Below are 19,125 nucleotides of genomic sequence, written 5' to 3' on the forward strand. Positions count from 1 at the left end.
ATAATCCGATCTTTTTAGTTATTTCAATGTGTTTTTGGTCGGCACTTTTTAAAATACATTATTATTACAATGATGTAAGCAGGAAAAATTTTGTTTCAATCTTTCGTGGTTAAATTTTGATTCTGAACTCCTCATTCTTATCAGGTGCTCCAATTTAAGAATTTTAAATAGGTTTTGGATGACCTATCGATTACGAAACAGATCGAGCAGTTTATTTCTTAGACTTTATAGTTAAAACTTCAAATTTTCAAGTATAAAATTTTAAATGGTTTATCAAGTTTCGATACTGCAGAAGTTTTTGCATACGCGAATGGAATTAAATTTTTTAAATCTCTACAAATTTATATTCATTTGCACGGCATTCCACGAGCAATTAGATTAGACCAAGCATACTCTAAAATTGCGCAGAAAACTAAAATATACCCGACTGTTGGAAGAATTACCCTCGAACGACTATTAAGAGCTCTAATCTTTTGCAACCTGCTGCATTTGGGGGGAGGGGGTCACTAAAGTTGCTAAGGGGATCATCAAATGACGTCATTAGAGGTCATAATATACCACTGCAACCACTAATAAATTTTGAAGTGAAATAAGCAGCACCAATTTCGGTGCACGTTCCGTTGGACTTTTAATAGTGAACTGCCGCCACATGAGTTCAACTACTGACAATTTTGAAGGAGAGAGAAATTTAGATCATGCAAAAGTCAGAAGCGCAAAATTCACTCAAAAATCACAACAGTTAAGCAAAAAAGTTGCTTAAAAAGGGTAAAGGCGTTTACAAAAACGGCTTCAAACTTCGTTCGAGAGCAGTGAAACGTTTTGTAATGACTATAAATTTGAAATAATTGAGGCGCATGAACGCGATCATTGAGCAATAGGCTAAATCGAACGGATAACACGGCTAAGAATCAAGGACGGCTAGCAAGTGCACGAAAAATGTACTTTAGAGACAACCTCCTTTGTTTCGGTCAACTATTCCTGAGACATGTGAACGGTAATCAATAAACAAGTCACTGTACAGAGCGCATTAGGGAAAGAAACCCAAAATAACTTTAAGTAATATAAGTACTGAGTGGAAAAAAATAGACAGAACATGCAAAGTAGTATACCAATATATTTCATTCTGGAAACGGTACGATGGGATCAACTGATACCTGGGTAGAAATGGGACGAGTGGGCCAAAACTGATACCGGGTTCGATACGAATCTCCACGAGATAAGGCAAGATGCCAGTTGTCTGAAAAGTAAAGATCCGCCGGGCGAATCTTGTGTAATAGCATAACCAGGCCTCAGATTTCCAGTACCTCTTTTTGTAAAACATCCGTTCAATAAAAGCAAGCGACAAAAAACCGAAGATTTGCAGATTTAAAAACAGCGTTGTTGGGTTGTATGTTGACCTTACGCGGATTTCGTGTGTTATGAACGACGAGTTTACCGCACAAAGTCAACATCAAGCGAATTTAGAAATTCACATCAGAAATTCTGTTTCAGCCAAATTTGATATCAAAACATTAAAAAACGAGCTGTTATCAAATTACGCAAATGGAAAACCTGCATTTTAACCAGAAAAATGAAGAAGATATGAATACACGCTAACAGTTTAGGACATAAAATTGAGTGAATAATAAAAGTCAAGACTCACAAATGATACGAGCTGCGTTTCTTCGATTGAATCTGGTACATCTCAAGTGCTGCAAGTAACCAACCCTTGAGAATCCCAAAAATGGCAAAAAACTGCACCGCAAAACCGCAGTGACAATTAAACTACACCTAAAGAAAGCAAGATATTCTAATCCTCCCAAAAATGCGAGTTTTTTAGGTTCCCACAGCCAATGAGCCATCTCGCTAAAGTGGGCGTTAGAGATGTTAACCTCTTTTGGCCGAATCGAAGGCAACTCCAGTCTGGCCAGAAGCGACGGAAAAATAAAAAAGTAAAGCAAACGTCCAGTCGAAAATGTTGTGTCGTCTCAGTTGTACTCAATTGAATCGCTAGGCCATTCACTCAGAAAGCTTTGGCAGCGCAACTCGCACCGCAACGTTTCTATCTTTCAGTTATCATTCAAATGATACGACATCCGTTTTGTCCAAAAAGAGCAAGATTGTTTTGCACAACTTCGCTGCGTTCAGCTATTGCTGCCTGATTATATTTTTCCAGGGATCGTTAAGTTCATCAATATAAGTGAAAACGAACAGCATGCCATATTCAAGGAGTTTCTTTGTTAAAGTTGCAGCATTATATCTGCTGATTTGCTAGGCTGTGAACATTAAACATATGCTTAATGCTCTCCGCAAAAACGCATGTTATTTTCAAAACATGCATAGAAATAAACACAAAGAAAAATGTCAAAATGCTTTCTTTTGTTTCGACGCAGAAATGACAATAAGCTAGAAAAAGACGTTTTTATTTTCAATTGATTGAAACAAATGTAAATTTCTCCTATTTCCTAGGTACTTAGATATTAAAACCTTAAATCGTCAGCAAATTAAATTTTTAAATCTTTGCTGTAAACCTTGCATTTGTCTAAATCAGATATGGATTTCAATGCTCTGAGTCTTTGGGTCAGTTATTATCATCACTGGCCTAGTTCTGATTTAAATAGTTAGTAGTTAAAAAGCTTTCGAAAATACAAAGCATTTTGATGAAAAAATTGAGTTAAATGTATCTTACAGTACGTGCTACAGCTCGAAGAAACGCAACAGCACTAAAAAAAATTACGAAGTATCGCCATGTGTTTTTCCAGGTGTTCCAGGGTTCCAGAAAAGTAGCTTCTCACTATAGTAATTTGGCCAAACTTGGGTAGTTCCACAATCGCCTCAAAGAACTTTTCGACAGGGTCTTTTGGTAATTCTTCATCCTTGTTCTGCTCGCTACCATGCCAGATGTCTTGTAGTAGAAAACGAGCACCAACAGTAGATGGCGCCGCTACACGACTTAGTGACGGTACTGGATCGAAGACGTTGGACGCTTATCTCAGTACCAAGCGTTGTGTTAATGACTTAGTAACAGTACTGGAGGTTCCCCGACCCACAAATGAAATCTCATTGTTACTACCCTCATTTCAACCCAAGCTCGTGCGAAGATTCTTCCTTAAATGACGCAATTACTTTTGGTTCGGTAGATTGAAGTGAACCATCAGAGCGGAATTAAGGGCGACCGTTTCAGTAATTGGTTTGTAGGGGTAATGGACGGTATGCGATGGGTATTAGGGAGTTGTGTGCTTTTTCGAAAGTTAAATTGAGTTGAATTTGATTGTTTTTGAACCTGAGGGTAGAGCAGATGTAATTGATCATGCATACTAGAATTCTTCGATTTGATTTATCTTTGAGTTTGTTGAAACACCAGGACAAGACTGCTTCAGTTCCTTGGTGGTGACATAACAGATGTCGCTGGTTGTGGACGTTCTATAGGTGAAAAAAGTTGTGAGGTACGACGTTTTGCACGTCGGTTGGTACTTGGACATCTGGATTGACTCTCAAAACCTCTTCCTGATTGACTATTTGAATGTTTTACCCTTTGATCAGTGACATATTCCCCCGGATGAGCATGCATGTTTTCCCGATATAGCGCCTCCTACTAAGCTATAGAAATTGCAACCCCTTGATGTGCGTATGGTTTAAGTTACCGGCAACTTAATCTAAATTTATATTCTGTACGTGATCACTATTGCTCCGGCAAATGGCGCTGACAGCATTGAAGTCTGGAGACAACTGGGCAGCTCATTTTTTGTTCAAAATTTGGGATTGGGATTTTGCTGGATGATCACTAACAGCGTTATTTTGAAGTTGATTGTCGATGGTGACTGAACCAGTACGCGAAAAGTTCTGCGCACTTGTGGCAGTCATTTAGTTTGCGGGCGGAAACGAATTTACCCAATCCTGTACAAGTTTTTGTTTTCCAATTGATCCCCTATCTGTAAATAGATTTAGTTAATTCGAGTCATGACCAATCATTTCAGTCAATTATCCGTTAATTTGGTGTCGTTTAATTTAGCTGCAGCAGGACTCTGGAAATAATCTTCCTCCAATTCTTGGATTGCCATCAGCTCCGTTTGTATTTCAAGCCCTTTTTCGAACGGCAATTTTGTGTTTTTGTTTGGTGGGGCATAAGGCAGCTTACTCTTGCTTTTCAGCCTCACTGCGTTTTTTGTCATTAGAAGGTCATGTTTACGCTGGCTAGACGTGGTTGTAGTTGTTAGGCGCGAACTTTTTTTGGAATGACTTTGAAGATTAAAACTTTCGCTTACCGTGACTTGGTAAGGAACTGAGTCAATATAGTTCATGGCCGCATTCAAAAATTCATCATAATTCAATCATAGCTACATCATACAACCACAGCTTAAGAACAGGATAAAATGAACCAGGAATCTCAATTTTGCTAGCCAAGTCAAAGAGTTCCTCGTTCTTTTGCTCCAATTTACTGGAAGCATCCTTTTACTAACAAAACAAGCGTTCAACTTTGAATTTTTTGTCTTGCTGAGCTATGGTGCCAGTGATGTTTCTGTGAAATTTACCAAACTTGGACTCAAGATTATCTGTTGGATTATAAAATTATTAATTTGCTCTTGTATTTCGGTCATGATCTTGAAATCATGATCTAGAGTTCCCTTTTTCTCTTAAATTAAAGACTTTAATTCCATAAACTCAATCAAACAGACTAGCCGTAACTCCACGACAAACTTAAGTCACACCCTGAAGAGAAGTTACTGCAGGACAAGCTAGCACGAGTCATTATGTTTGATATACAACTAACAATTTTTTTGCCGCCACGGAGTGTTGCATTAAAGTCGAAGAGGTGAAGAAGCTTAGACGCCGTAACTCCAGAACAATTTTAAGTCAACTCTAGCAAAACTTGTAAACCAACAACTAATCAGCATACTATCCAAAACAAGGAAACTACAGAGATATTTGTCGTGATTCATTAAATTACTCTTGACTTCACCACGTGACGACACACTATCAATTTTGGATTGGATTTCGCCATGCGAAAAGTCGCTTAATTCTCAGCTTACATTGCGGAGAGAATTAAAGAGATTAAGACAACTGATATTGAATTGAGAAGTCAAGAAGAATGAGCTCAATTGGATATCGACAATTTGAATTAAGGATAACAGATGTGTCTGATCACACAGTGGGAAATTACAATCATATGAACGAATAACAAATAAAAAATGAACCAAATGGAAGAATGTCTGAGGTTAAATTAAGGTTGAAGGGTAACATGGAAACTTAAAATTAAGAATTATGACATCGTATAAGATTTACGGCAATAAAAAATGATGTTTAAAAAGAATTGTACAGGTATCATATACCCCCTTGAACAATAAAAAGAATTGTTCATTAAGGACAATTTTTTAATAATAGTAACAATAATTACAATATTAATACTTGATCCGCCATTAAATATGTGCTAACAATATATTTGGCGTTTATCATAACTAGTGATATTTATTAAAATATAATGTCAGTTTTGTGAGTTTAAGTACGTTTATGCTGTTTTCCTGTACTTCCGCCTCAAATACTGTCATTGAAGTTGCATCTTCCTTGGGGGTCGGTCTTCTATAATCCGTTAGATTATAACCCACGGGTCAGGGGGCGAAACATTTCCGATCATCGACGAAATGATTGGCTCTTCTGGAACTTGCTGCGCTGTACATTGTACTGTTTCCACTAGCAAAACATTTTTAGTAAAAACTTTTTAACGCAGCCTCTTTTCGTTGTCTCTTCGGTGCGAGACATACTTTTGAATTGGATAACGTATCTTCGAAACCATAATACGTTGGGCTTCGTCGATTGCTGCCAGATAATCTCTTGTCTTTGGTTGTCGTAGACGTGGAAGGGGGAACTTGTTGAAGTGCTGAGGTCGGGGCATTAGGCGGAGAAATGATTAATTAGCTTGTCGAGTCGACGTTCGTTGTCTGAGTTTGGCCCTCGATTGCGAAGGAGTTTGGAACTTTGCGGTTCGCGTCGCTTGTTTTATCTTTTTATTGCCTTTTAATTTCGGGGTAAGTTCCTTGATGTGGCTTTGTGCTTTTTCTTCCACCAATTTTTCGATTGAGCGCTTTAGAGCTGTTTGGCGTTCCTGTTGGGTGCCGAATTTTTCAATGTCACTATTGCTAACTGTGACGATTGACTTTCCCGGTAGCTTGATCATCGAGGTGGTTGGGCTGACTTTGAGGATGTTGAACCCAAGTGCCAGCACCTCATAAAGGCCCTCAAGCTAATTTTGGATCGGCGTTTGCCGTGCACTTTGCGGGCCAGTTTGAGTTGCACCACTTGTTCTGATGAAAGTTATCGGGAATCTCCGTCATTGCTCTTTTTCTCACGTTCCTTAGCGTTTTCTCACTTTCTCCCTTTTGTCGTCGGGAGGGATGATCTCATGGGTAACTGTATCTTCATTTTGTGGCAATGATGATTGTGTGACTGCAAGTCCTAGGTGATCAAAGAGATCGCAACCGATGAGCGGTTTGAGGCCGTCAGCAATGACTCTGAATGAGGCAGCTGATGTGTGACAAACCTCAATGTGAACATTACGCTCAAAGTGAAACGGTTTGTTAAGAAAATTTCAGCAATTGTGGTTTGTTGATTTCGCGTACCCATATTGCATCTGGGTTACTTTTGACTATTGCACTGCGAGTGACGTATTTAAAATGCTGCAGGCAGTTCTTGAGTCATCAAGTAGAGTTGTTGAGATATTTCCGATTTTGATAGCCACGTTGAGGGGTTCAATTTTCTTGAGATCATTTTGCATCTTGGCGAACATGTTGTCATCACCGCTACTTTAGTCTGATTCGTAGAGTCCGGACGATGAGTTTAAAAAATTCACGGAGTCCTCAGGATGAGGTTCCTCTTTTTCTGTGTTGACCAATTTTTCCTGTGGATTTTGGCTTTCTGTGTCTTTTGCTTTCTACATACTTTGCGAAACTATTTAGCAGACCAGAGTTGTTCCAAGTTTTATCTTGTGCAATGCACTTATCTGAGTGTCCCGGAAGCCATGGTGCCCCGCAATTTGAACAAAATAGTGGAGGTGGTCGATTGCCTTGCCTATGGAAATTGTTCGAGAGGATTAAATTCGAGGAGAGAGTGCAGGACCGGCAGTTGGAAAAGTGTGGAAACAGACTAGCCGTAACTCCACGACAAACTTAAGTCACACCCTGAAGAGAAGTTACTGCAGGACAAGCTAGCACGAGTCATTATGTTTGATATACAACTAACAATTTTTTTGCCGCCACGGAGTGTTGCATTAAAGTCGAAGAGGTGAAGAAGCTTAGACGCCGTAACTCCAAAACAATTTTAAGTCACACTCTAGCAAAACTTGTAAACCAACAACTAATCAGCATACTATCCAAAACAAGGAAACTACAGAGATATTTGTCGTGATTTATTAAATTACTCTTGACTTCACCACGTGACGACACACTATCAACTTTGGATTGGATTTCGCCATGCGAAAAGTCGCTTATTTCTCAGCTTACATTGCGGAGAGAATTAAAGAGATTAAGACAACTGATATTGAATTGAGAAGTCAAGAAGAATGAGCTCAATTGGATATCGACAATTTGAATTAAGGATAATAGATGTGACTGATCACACAGTGGGAAATTACAATCATATGAACGAATAACAAATAAAAAATGAACCAAATGGAAAAATGTCTGAGGTTAAATTAAGGTTGAAGGGTAACATGGCAACTTAAAATTAAGAATTATGACATCGTATAAGATTTACGGCAATAAGAAATGATGTTTAAAAAGAATTGTACAGGTATCATATACCCCCTTGAACAATAAAAAGAATTGTTCATTAAGGACAATTTTTTAATAATAGTAACAATAATTACAATATTAATACTTGATCCGCCATTAAATATGTGCTAACAATATATTTGGCGTTTATCATAACTAGTGATATTTATTAAAATATAATGTCAGTTTTGTGAGTTTAAGTACGTTTATGCTGTTTTCCTGTACTTCCGCCTCAAATACTGTCATTGAAGTTGCATCTTCCTTGGGGGTCGGTCTTCTATAATCCGTTAGATTATAACCCACGGGTCAGGGGGCGAAACATTTCCGATCATCGACGAAATGATTGGCTCTTCTGGAACTTGCTGCGCTGTACATTGTACTGTTTCCACTAGCAAAACATTTTTGTTAAAAACTTTTTAACGTAGCCTCTTTTCGTTGTCTCTTCGGTGCGAGACATACTTTTGAATTGGATAAAGTATCTTCGAAACCATAATACGTTGGGCTTCGTCGATTGCTGCCAGATAATCTCTTGTCTTTGGTTGTCGTAGACGTGGAAGGGGGAACTTGTTGAAGTGCTGAGGTCGGGGCATTAGGCGGAGAAATGATTAATTAGCTTGTCGAATCGACGTTTGGCCCTCGATTGCGAAGGAGTTTGGAACTTTGCGGTTCGCGTCGCTTGTTTTATCTTTTTATTGCCTTTTAAATTCGGGATAAGTTCCTTGATGTGGCTTTGTGCTTTTTCTTCCACCAATTTTTCGATTGAGCGCTTTAGAGCTGTTTGGCGTTCCTGTTGGGTGCCGAATTTTTCAATGTCACTATTGCTAACTGTGACGATTGACTTTCCCGGTAGCTTGATCATCGAGGTGGTTGGGCTGACTTTGAGGATGTTGAACCCAAGTGCCAGCACCTCATAAAGGCCCTCAAGCTAATTTTGGATCGGCGTTTGCCATGCACTTTGCGGGCCAGTTTGAGTTGCACCACTTGTTCTGATGAAAGTTATCGGGAATGTCCGTCATTGCTCTTTTTCTCACGTTCCTTAGCGTTTTCTCACTTTCTCCCTTTTGTCGTCGGGAGAAATGATCTCATGGGTAACTGTATCTTCATTTTGTGGCAATGATGATTGTGTGACTGCAAGTCCTAGGTGATCAAAGAGATCGCAACCGATGAGCGGTTTGAGGCCGTCAGCAATGACTCTGAATGAGGCAGCTGATGTGTGACAAACCTCAATGTGAACAATACCCTCAAAGTGAAACGGTTTGTTAAGAAAATTTCAGCAATTGTGGTTTGTTGATTTCGCGTACCCTTGTTGCATCTGGGTTACTTTTGACTATTGCGCTGCGAGTGACGTATTTAAAATGCTGCAGGCACTTCTTCAGTCATCAAGTAGAGTTGTTGAGATATTTCCGATTTTGATAGCCACGTTGAGGGGTTCAATTTTCTTGAGATCATTTTGCATCTTGGCGAACATGTTGTCATCACCGCTACTTTAGTCTGCTTCGTAGAGTCCGGACGATGAGTTGAAAAAATTCACGGAGTCCTCAGGATGAGGTTCTTCTTTTTCTGTGTTGACCAATTTTTCCTGTGGATTTTGGCTTTCTGTGTGCTTTGTTTTCTACATACTTTGCGAAACTATTTAGCAGACCACAGTTGTTCCAAGTTTTATCTTGTGCAATGCACTTATCTGAGTGTCCCGGAAGCCATGGTGCCCCGCAATTTGAACAAAATAGTGGAGGTGGTCGATTGCCTTGCCTATGGAAATTGTTCGAGAGGATTAAATTCGAGGAGAAAGTGCAGGACCGGCAGTTGGAAAAGTGTGGAAACACTCTAGCCGTAACTCCAGAACAAAGTTAAGTCATGGCTACAGAACCAAACCAACTCAATATCATGACTCAACAAACAGCAGCAAAAATTAAATTATTACAACAGGGTCGAAGTGAATTAGTATAGTCCAGAAATTTATCGATAGCCATGATTTTGATAGCCACGTTGAGGGGTTCAATTTTCTTGAGATCATTTTGCATCTTGGCGACCATGTTGTCATCACCGCTACTTTAGTCTGACTCGTAGAGTTCGGACGATGAGTTTAAAAAATTCACGGAGTCCTCAGGATGAGGTTCCTCTTTTTCTGTGTTGACCAATTTTTCCTGTGGATTTTGGCTTTCTGTGTCTTTTGCTTTCTACATACTTTGCGAAACTATTTAGCAGACCACAGTTTTTCCAAGTTTTATCTTTTGCAATGCACTTATCTCAGTGTCCCAGAAGCCAAGGTTCACCCGCAATTTGAACAAAAAAGTGGAGGTGGTCGATTGCCTTGCCTATGGAAATTGTTCGAGAGGATTAAATTCGAGCAGAGAGTGCATGGCGGGTATTCATGTGCATTAACACACAACGGAATGAGGGTCTTGTTTTGTGCTTGAATCTGATGCTGATTTGGCATCCCGAGTTCCATGCTTGTTGCGAGCTCAAGAGTTTTCCTGGGCTCCACTGTCAGTTTTAAAAGCTATTTTTGTAATTCGGGTGTGATTAAGATTAGTGATAACGACGTCTCTGATTAGAATTTCTGCTTTGTTCTTAAAGTAATGTTTTTCAGCTAATTCCCTAAGTTTTCCGTAGAAATGCTCGACTGTTTCTCCCTGGAGTTGTTTTGTGACGAGAAAGAGGTGCCTGTCGAATGCTATGTTTCTGAGTCTGATAAATGCGTCTTCTACGTTCTTCCAAAACTAGGCTGTTGTGAGAGAGTCTGTCATTATGTGTGGATTTTTGCTGTTGAGAATTCGGCGTCCTTCCACCCCATTACTAAGGTAGAGTAAAGAGACTGTGATTCTGTCCGCGAGTGGCCGTGGTTTATCTCCGCACATTATTCCTACTTCGATGAGTCCTTGGCATTTATTTTGCCAATTGATCTTTTTTAAGCGTTACGGGCATTGCCTTCCCGTTCTGATTGCGCTGAAGATCCGATCATCATTTCGTTGTATATAGGTTCCAGAGGCGGTTCTACCATCTCGGGTTTAGGGCCGAGAAGTGTAATCAAGATGGTGTTCTTTTTGGCGATCAAGGCTAGTTTGTACTGAACACTCCACTTTTTCCATCGGAGGGGTGGGTCAGGTGTAGGTTTATCCCAACAGGCGTCAACTTCTAAGAAGTCTTTTGTTTGCAAGCTGCATTTTTTCGCACTTAATGAAATACTGTTGACTTAGCCACGCAAAGATACGTTTTCACTTTTAGATTGGATTTCGCCAGGCGAAATACTCTCTTATTTCTCAGCTTCCTTTGCAAAGCGTAATCAAAGAGGTTAAGATAACTGATATGAACAAGACAAGAAGAATGAGCTCTAGTGGATATCAACAAACTGAATTGAGGTGAACAGACGTGTCTGACCACGCAGCGGAAATTACAAAATTACGAATGAATAACAAATTCAAAGCGGGAAACGTGAATTAATGTCTGAGGTTAAATTAAGGGTGAAGGGCAACATAAAAATAAAAACTATACTAAATTATGACATCTTATAAAATTTACTGCGCTAAATAAAATGATGGTTAATAAGAATTGTACAGGTATCACAGGAGTTAAAACATTCAACACTGTTTTTGTAGACTATGGCAGTGGAAAAGTGTGGAAACAATCTAGCCGTAACTCCAGAACAAAGTTAAGTCATGGCTAGAGAACCAAACCAACTCAATATCATAACTCAACAAACAGAAGCAAAATTTAAATTATTACCACAGGGTAGAAGTGAATTTGTATAGTCCAGAAACTTAGGACACAAACCAGCCATAACAAAATTAGGACAGAAACCAGCGATAAAAACTTTGGAATATAGAAAAAGAAATTGTTTAGTAAGTCCTGACGTGGTATGCAAGAACTAGTCTAAAGAACATAATTTTTCTGTCTTCTCAGAAATCAAAAAGGGCTCAAAACTCTGCTCGACCCACACTTAGGTGATATTTCAAAGACAAGGGGACTGAAGCTTTTAATACAGTTCATCTTATAAATATTAATCATAAACAAAAATGCTGTTCTGGTATTTGTTACATCGAAATTTCCGCTGACGTCACTACCACAGAGAACGATTCAACAGGTTTTTTTATCTGTGCTAAGGAGTGAGAACAATTTACGAGATCTAAAACGCTTCTACCTGCGAGACAAATCTGAAAATCAGAGCTTTAAAAATGCATTGTCCCGAATCAAGAATTACAGTCAGATTTCGCAGTTAAATTGTCAGAAAAAATAGAACATTTTTTGAATCTGTTGATAGATTTGAAAAAAAACCGCAAAGGCACTGGAATTTTTTAAGAAGGGACCTAACGTTCAAATAATTCTAGCTATTTAAATAACATTTTCTGTTGCACCCTGACGCCTTGGATGAATTTAAGCTGCAGACAAAGTGAAATTGCTTAAATATGACAACTGTACAAAACTCTTCTAAAATGTCAATTCCGTATATACAAACAAAAAAGAATGCAAAATTTCTTTTTTCGAAACACACTTGCGGTCGAAAGCTAAAGTCTAATTCATTGATTTAAAGTATTGTTTAGAGGACGAAACGGTAACGCTGAATGAGCTGCTGCTGGGTTACCATTAGACCGCTCGTCGCATTGACGAGGAACGGATAAAATGTGTGTCTCTTGGCAAATGATGCATATAAAGAGAGAGAGAGAGAGAGAGAGAGAGAGACGGAAAATGTTTTAATCAGGAGTCATTTGTTCTTCAATCTGCCTGGCATGTGTCGCGAAATACGTTTGGCGACTTGTTTGAGTTCTTGTTTTTAATTTGTTGTTCTGCCACTTAGTCCCAATTTTCACAGATCCCTATGGTTCCAAATTTCTTTGATTCTTCATAATAACTTTCATTCATCTCCGACAATTTGTTACAGAAAATGTTATTTAAATAGCTAGAATTATTTGAACGTTAGGTAGAGACCTAAAGTTCAAATAATTCTAGCTATTTAAATAACATTTTCTGTTGCACCCTGACGCCTTGGATGAATTTAAGCTGCAGACAAAGTGAAATTGCTTAAATATGACAACTGTACAAAACTCTTCTAAAATGTCAATTCCGTATATACAAACAAAAAAGAATGCAAAATTTCTTTTTTCGAAACACACTTGCGGTCGAAAGCTAAAGTCTAATTCATTGATTTAAAGTATTGTTTAGAGGACGAAACGGTAACGCTGAATGAGCTGCTGCTGGGTTACCATTAGACCGCTCGTCGCATTGACGAGGAACGGATAAAATGTGTGTCTCTTGGCAAATGATGCATATAAAGAGAGAGAGAGAGAGAGAGAGAGACGGAAAATGTTTTAATCAGGAGTCATTTGTTCTTCAATCTGCCTGGCATGTGTCGCGAAATACGTTTGGCGACTTGTTTGAGTTCTTGTTTTTAATTTGTTGTTCTGCCACTTAGTCCCAATTTTCACAGATCCCTATGGTTCCAAATTTCTTTGATTCTTCATAATAACTTTCATTCATCTCCGACAATTTTCACAATTTTGGCCCGAATTGCGTTCAATTATTTTTAGATTTTTTTGTGGATTTTTGTTCTTGTTTTTTTGTTGTCGTGTTGGTTAGTCTCACAACGATACGTCATATTTGATGGCTGCTTAGACTTAATTGAATCAATTTTCTGCTTTATGTTTGTTGCTAGTAATTTCCTAGTAATTGATCTTGACAACTTGTTTTCCACAATTTTTTGATCTTTTAATTTTCGCCTGCATTTTTGCTACTTTTTTGCGTGGCTTCCATATTGTTTTCACAAAGTCGATATTTTGATAGATATTTGATTTTTTGATAGAGAGTGCAATCGATAATGAAGAGTTCAAATAGCGTGTTTCATTGAACTATTGCCACTTATTTTCAATGAAATTCGCAAAAACCTTTTCTTAGATCGTCTTTAAAAGTTTTTTTTGTAATTCGGGGTTGATCAGATTAGTGATGAAGACGTCTCTGATTAGAAATTCTGCTTTGTTTTTTGAAGTAACGTTTTTGAGCTAATTCCCTACGTTTTCCGTAGAAATGCTCGACTGTTTCTCCCTGGAGTTGTTTTGTGACGAGAAAGAAGTGCCTGTCGAATGTTATGTTTCTGAGTCTGATAAATTAGTCTTCTACGTTCTTCCAAAACTAGGCAGTTGTGAGAGAGTCTGTCATTATGTGTGGATTTTTGCTGTTGAGAATTCGGCGTCCTTCCACCCCATTACTAAGGTAGAGTAAAGAGACTGTCTTTCTGTCGGCGAGTGGCCGTGGTTCATCTCCGCACATTATTCCTACTTCGATGAGTCCTTGGCATTTATTTTGCAAATTGATCTTTTTTAAGCGTTACGGGCATTGCCTTCCCGTTCTGATTGCGCTGAAGATCCGATCATCGTTTCGTTGTATGTAGGTTCCAGAGGCGGTTCTACCATCTCGGGTTCAGGGCCGAGAAGTGTAACGAAGATTGTGTTCTTTTTGGCGAGCAAAGCTAGCTTGTACTGAACACTCCACTTTTCCCATCGGAGGGTTGGGTCAGGTGTAGGTTTATCCCAAAAGGCGTCAACTTCTAAGAGTTCTTTTGTTTGCTGGCAGCATTATTTCGCACTTAATGAAATACTGTTGACGTAGCCACTCGAAGATACTTTTTCACTTTTAGATTGGATTTCGCCAGGCAAAATACTCTCTTATTTCTCAGCTTCCTTTGCAAAGCGTAATCAAAGAGATTAAGATAACTGATATGAACAAGACAAGAAGAATGAGATCTAGTGGATATCAACAAACTGAATTGAGGTGAACAGACGTGTCTGACCACGCAGCGGAAATTACAAAATTACGAATGAATAACAAATTCAAAGCGGGAAACGTGAAATAATGTCTGAGGTTAAATTAAGGGTGAAGGGCAACATAAAAATAAAAACTATACTAAATTATGACATCTTATAAAATTTACTTCACTAAATAAAATGATGGTTAATAAGAATTGTACAGGTATCGCAGGAGTTAAAACATTCAACACTGTGTCTGTAGACTATGGCAGTTAGAAAAGTGTGGAAACAATCTAGCCGTAACTCCAGAACAAAGTTAGGTCATGGCTACAGAACCAAACCAACTCAATATCATAACTCAACAAACAGCAGCAAAATTTAAATTATTACAACAGGGAAGTGAATTAGTAAAGTCCAGAAACTTAGGTCACAAACCAGCCATAACAAAATTAGGACAGAAACCAGCGATAAAATTTTTGGAATATAGAAAAATAAGTTGTTTAGTAAGTCCTGACGTGGTATGCAAGAACTAGTCTAAAGAACATAATTTTTCTGTCTTCTCAGAAATCAAAAAGGGCTCAACACTCTGCTCGACTCAAACTTAGGTGATATTTCAAAGACAAGGGGACTGAAGCTTTTAATACAGTTCATCGTATAAATATTAATCATAAACAAAAATGCTGTTCTGGTATTTGTTACATCGAAATTTCCGCTGACGTCACTACCACAGAGAACGATTCAACAGGTTTTTTTTATCTGTGCTAAGGAGTGAGAACAATTGACGAGATCTAAAACGTTTCTATTTGCGAGACAAATCTGAAAATCAGAGCTTTAAAAATGCATTGTCCTGAATCAAGAATTACAGATAGATTTCGCAGTTAAATTGTCAATAAAAAAGAGAACATTTATTGAATCTGTTGATAGATTTGAAAAAATACCGCAAAGGCACTGCAATTTTATAAGAAGAAGCAACCAAGGTTCAAATATTTCTAGCTATTTAAATAATATTTTGTGTTGCACCCAGACGCCTTGGATGAATTTAAGCTGCAGACAAAGTAAAGTGGCTTAAACATGACAACTGTACTAAACTCATTAAAATGTCAGTTCCGTATATACAAACAAAAAACAATGAAAAATTTCTTCTTTCAAATCACACTTGCGGTCGAAAGCTAAAATCAAACTTAGTGATATAAAGTATTGTTTAGAGGACAAAACGGTAACGCTGAATGAACTGCTGCTGGGGTACCATTAGACCGCTCATCGCAGTGACGAGGAACGGATAAAATGTGTGTCTCTTGTTAAATGATGCATATAAAGAGAGAGAGAGAGAGAGAGAGAGAGAGAGAGAGAGAGAGAGAGAGCGAAAATGTGTTGATCAGGAGTCATGTTTTCTTCAATCTGCCTGGCATGTGTCGCGAAATACGTTTGGCGACTTGTTTTCCAAATTTAACAGCGATTTTTCTTGGATTTTGGGAGTTCTTGTTTTTACTTTGTTGTTCTGCCACTTAGTCTCAATTTTCACAGATCTCTATGGTTTCAAATTTATTTGATTCTTCATAATAGCTTTCATTCATCTCCGACAATTTTCACAATTTTTGCGCGAATTGCGTTCAAATATTTTTAGTGATTTTTTTGTGGATTTTTGTTCTTGTTTTTTTTGTTGTCGTGTTGGTTAGTCTCATAACGATACGTTTTATTTGATGTCTGCTTAGACATGATTGAATCAATTGGCTGCTTTAAGTGTATTGCAAGTAATTTAATTGGCCTTGACGACCTGTTTTCGACAATTTTTTGATCTCTTAATTTTTTCCTGCATTTGTTGCGTGACTCCCATATTTGTGCGTGACTCTTTATTGTTTTCACTTTTGTGCGTGACTCCCATATTGTTTTCATTAAAGTCGATATATTGATGGTTAGTTGCTTTTGTGATAGATAGTGCAATTGATATTGAAGAGTTCAATTTGCGTGTTTCATTGAATTAATGCCACTTATTTTTAATGACATTCGTAAAAATTGTTTTATTTTTTCAAATGGTGTTCGTTTTCTCCTTTTAATTGTCTGCTGATGTCTGCTGACTATAATTCCATTGCGTAAAGATCTTTTAAGGTTGAAATTGACGGGAAATATAACTTGGATAAAACACTTTTTATCTAAAAGAGGTGAAGTAACTTTTCTTTTAATTTTTGTAGTGTTTTGTTTACTTGGTATTTGCTGTATAATTGTTGTAATTTGCGAACATATATGTTCTCAATTCCGAACTACTAGCGACGAAAGATTACCAGCGGTCATGAGCCATCAAGGTAGTTATTAAGTGCATCAATTAGACAGGTGCCATCAAACAACACTTCCCTAATAATGCTACACACATAGAATTTTCTACAGTGCAGATTTTTGCCTTGCAAAAATTTTTGTATAAATATTGCATACAATAAATGTTTTATCAACATTTTTTATGTTTCTCCCCTTGAGAGAACGTTACTCCTTTAAGCGGACACCCCGCGGAGTCCTGTTGTTATTGCTTATAACCATTTCACAAGCCGGTGGCACCTAGGTTTACTTCCGGCTTGTGAAATACCTCTACTTTGTCAAGTGACGCTACTTTGGCACAGAGGCACCTAGTTTTACACCCGAGACTTCTTTGTATTTGATTTGTTTACTATCGGAGGCTGCTCTTTTAAGGAGGATGACAGTGTCCTCTTATCAGGTGGTTCGATTCATTGAATTGTAATTCAGGACTGGTCCTGCTATGTTTTTTCTTCCATAGACCATATATGAACTTTGCGATATTCGCAGCCACTTTTTGGTTGAGCATGGTCTTTTCATAAATCGAGACCTAAACCTGGGTCGGACGCAACATTACTATCCCTGGAAAACAAGTCGAGAAAAATTCCACACTCTTCTATCCTGTCAAACTTCTCCTAATAATAACCCTACTGGTTAAGCTATGACTATTCATTAGTAATTGGTCAACCAAGCGTCTGTTATTCACTTTCAACCCCCTATCAGCTGTTTTGTAATAACTTGCACCTACGTGAACTTTTCCAGAATAGTTTAATATCCTCGAGCAATTTAATATCTATAGTGGTGACACCAAATCCAATCATTGCAAATATTTAAATACATGCGTCGAATTCAACTTTGAAGCCTACTCAGACTGAAGTTTTGCCTCAAACAGTGAAATTTATTCAAGCTTATTTCAGAAGTTTCATGTAAGTAATCCTAACAAAACGTGCACAAATCCGTCTGAAAATCCACATAAAATGGTCAAGTGAATCTGTAAATTCAGACAAATGCAAACCATTAAAGCTCTGAGCTAATGTTTTAGTTAAATCTACGTTTCAACAAAACACATTTTACAGACCAAAGGTTATGCTTTGACGATTATTCAGCTTTTACAAAAGCATTGTAGTACCATTATAAACGTTCAATTTAAACACGATGAGTTTGGTTTGTGCTGAATAAACGTGAGAATAAAACTATGCATTAAATAGTCGGACTAAAACTATATAATACTTTCTTTAGTTTGATTATATTGACTCAGCACCGAATCTATCGGAATCGATTCAAACAATCGGTCGCTCAGTGGATCTTCAGTCATAACCAAAGTTAGTTATAAGTAATCACGGACTGAATTTGTGAGTTTGCCGACTTAATTCCATATACGCTGTGCGGCGGAGATTGCGTTGCAGGGTTTGTTTGTTCGCGATTTGAATACTGTTTGTGGTGTAATTATCGACTTCAAACAATCAGAATTTAGTTCGACACATCATATCTGTATTATTTCCCAAAATCTTTAACTCAACTGATCTGAAGTTATCTAGACGATATCATTTCACTGTCTGTGTTGCCTTGTTCTTTGACTTCAGCGGAGAGTAAAATAAGTAAGTATTTCAAGACTCGCGTGCTTCGTCGTTACATGTTTGAGCATGACATGTTTTTAAGTGACACAGCTATGATGCATTCTATTGTTTGACCAGACTTAAAAAAACAGGCAACTCATCAAAATTTTCCTCATTTTTCCGATATGCGAAAAGGTTGAGCCAGATAAACTTTGATCTTTGATCACAAATTCACCAAGCCTAGACAGACAATTAATAGCTTAAACTATTCCCTAATTCACCACCCCCCCCCCCCCCCCCCCTCCATACAGAGTTTATTGCCCTATCATTATACCCTGATTGAAGTCAATGGGTGTGTATTAAGCGCGGATGTTGTGTGAGCTCTTGAATAAATACCAAAAACTCATTTGAACTAAGTATCCGAATTGGGCATTGATTTTTCAAATCTTGGATACCGCGGATAAGCTACCTCTGCCTGCTTATAACATTTTTGTATTTTAAGGTCAAGCTTTGATTTATCAAAATATTTTTTCAGTTATTTTTTACGTTAATAAAAACGGTCTGAGAGTGTAACTTGTTCCTATCATTCTCTTGATCAGAATCTAGAGATATAGCAATTTTGAGTTAATAATTTAGTAAATCACAATTGTAATTGAAGCCTTTTATTGTTGTTCAATATTGTACTCTTGATGCCCATTTTGTGAATAAACATCCTGAGAAATTTTTCGGCATTCACGAAATTTTGTAGGTTAAGTTTCACGTCTAGAGATGAAACCAACAAAAACTTTAGAGCAAAAACTTCAGAGAACC

The 19,125-nt window shown here is 37.9% G+C and overlaps 2 protein-coding genes across 2 annotated transcripts in view; one reads left to right on the top strand and one right to left on the bottom strand.

Annotated features, from left to right (window-relative positions):
* The window catches only part of LOC142337872 (leucine zipper transcription factor-like protein 1), a 458,027-nt gene that overhangs the window by 140,025 nt on the left and 298,877 nt on the right, over window positions 1-19,125 (bottom strand). The window lies entirely within an intron of this gene.
* Window positions 17,887-19,125, top strand: part of LOC142338152 (uncharacterized) — a 58,556-nt gene continuing 57,317 nt past the window's right edge. The window contains exon 1 of the mRNA XM_075387789.1: window positions 17,887-18,357. The gene's annotated coding sequence lies outside the window, so the exon portion shown is untranslated. The remainder of the gene's footprint in view (window positions 18,358-19,125) is intronic.

Source organism: Convolutriloba macropyga, chromosome 4 (genome assembly GCF_964194025.1).
Source record: "Convolutriloba macropyga chromosome 4, txConMacr16.3, whole genome shotgun sequence".
Classification (NCBI taxonomy): domain Eukaryota; kingdom Metazoa; phylum Xenacoelomorpha; order Acoela; family Convolutidae; genus Convolutriloba; species Convolutriloba macropyga.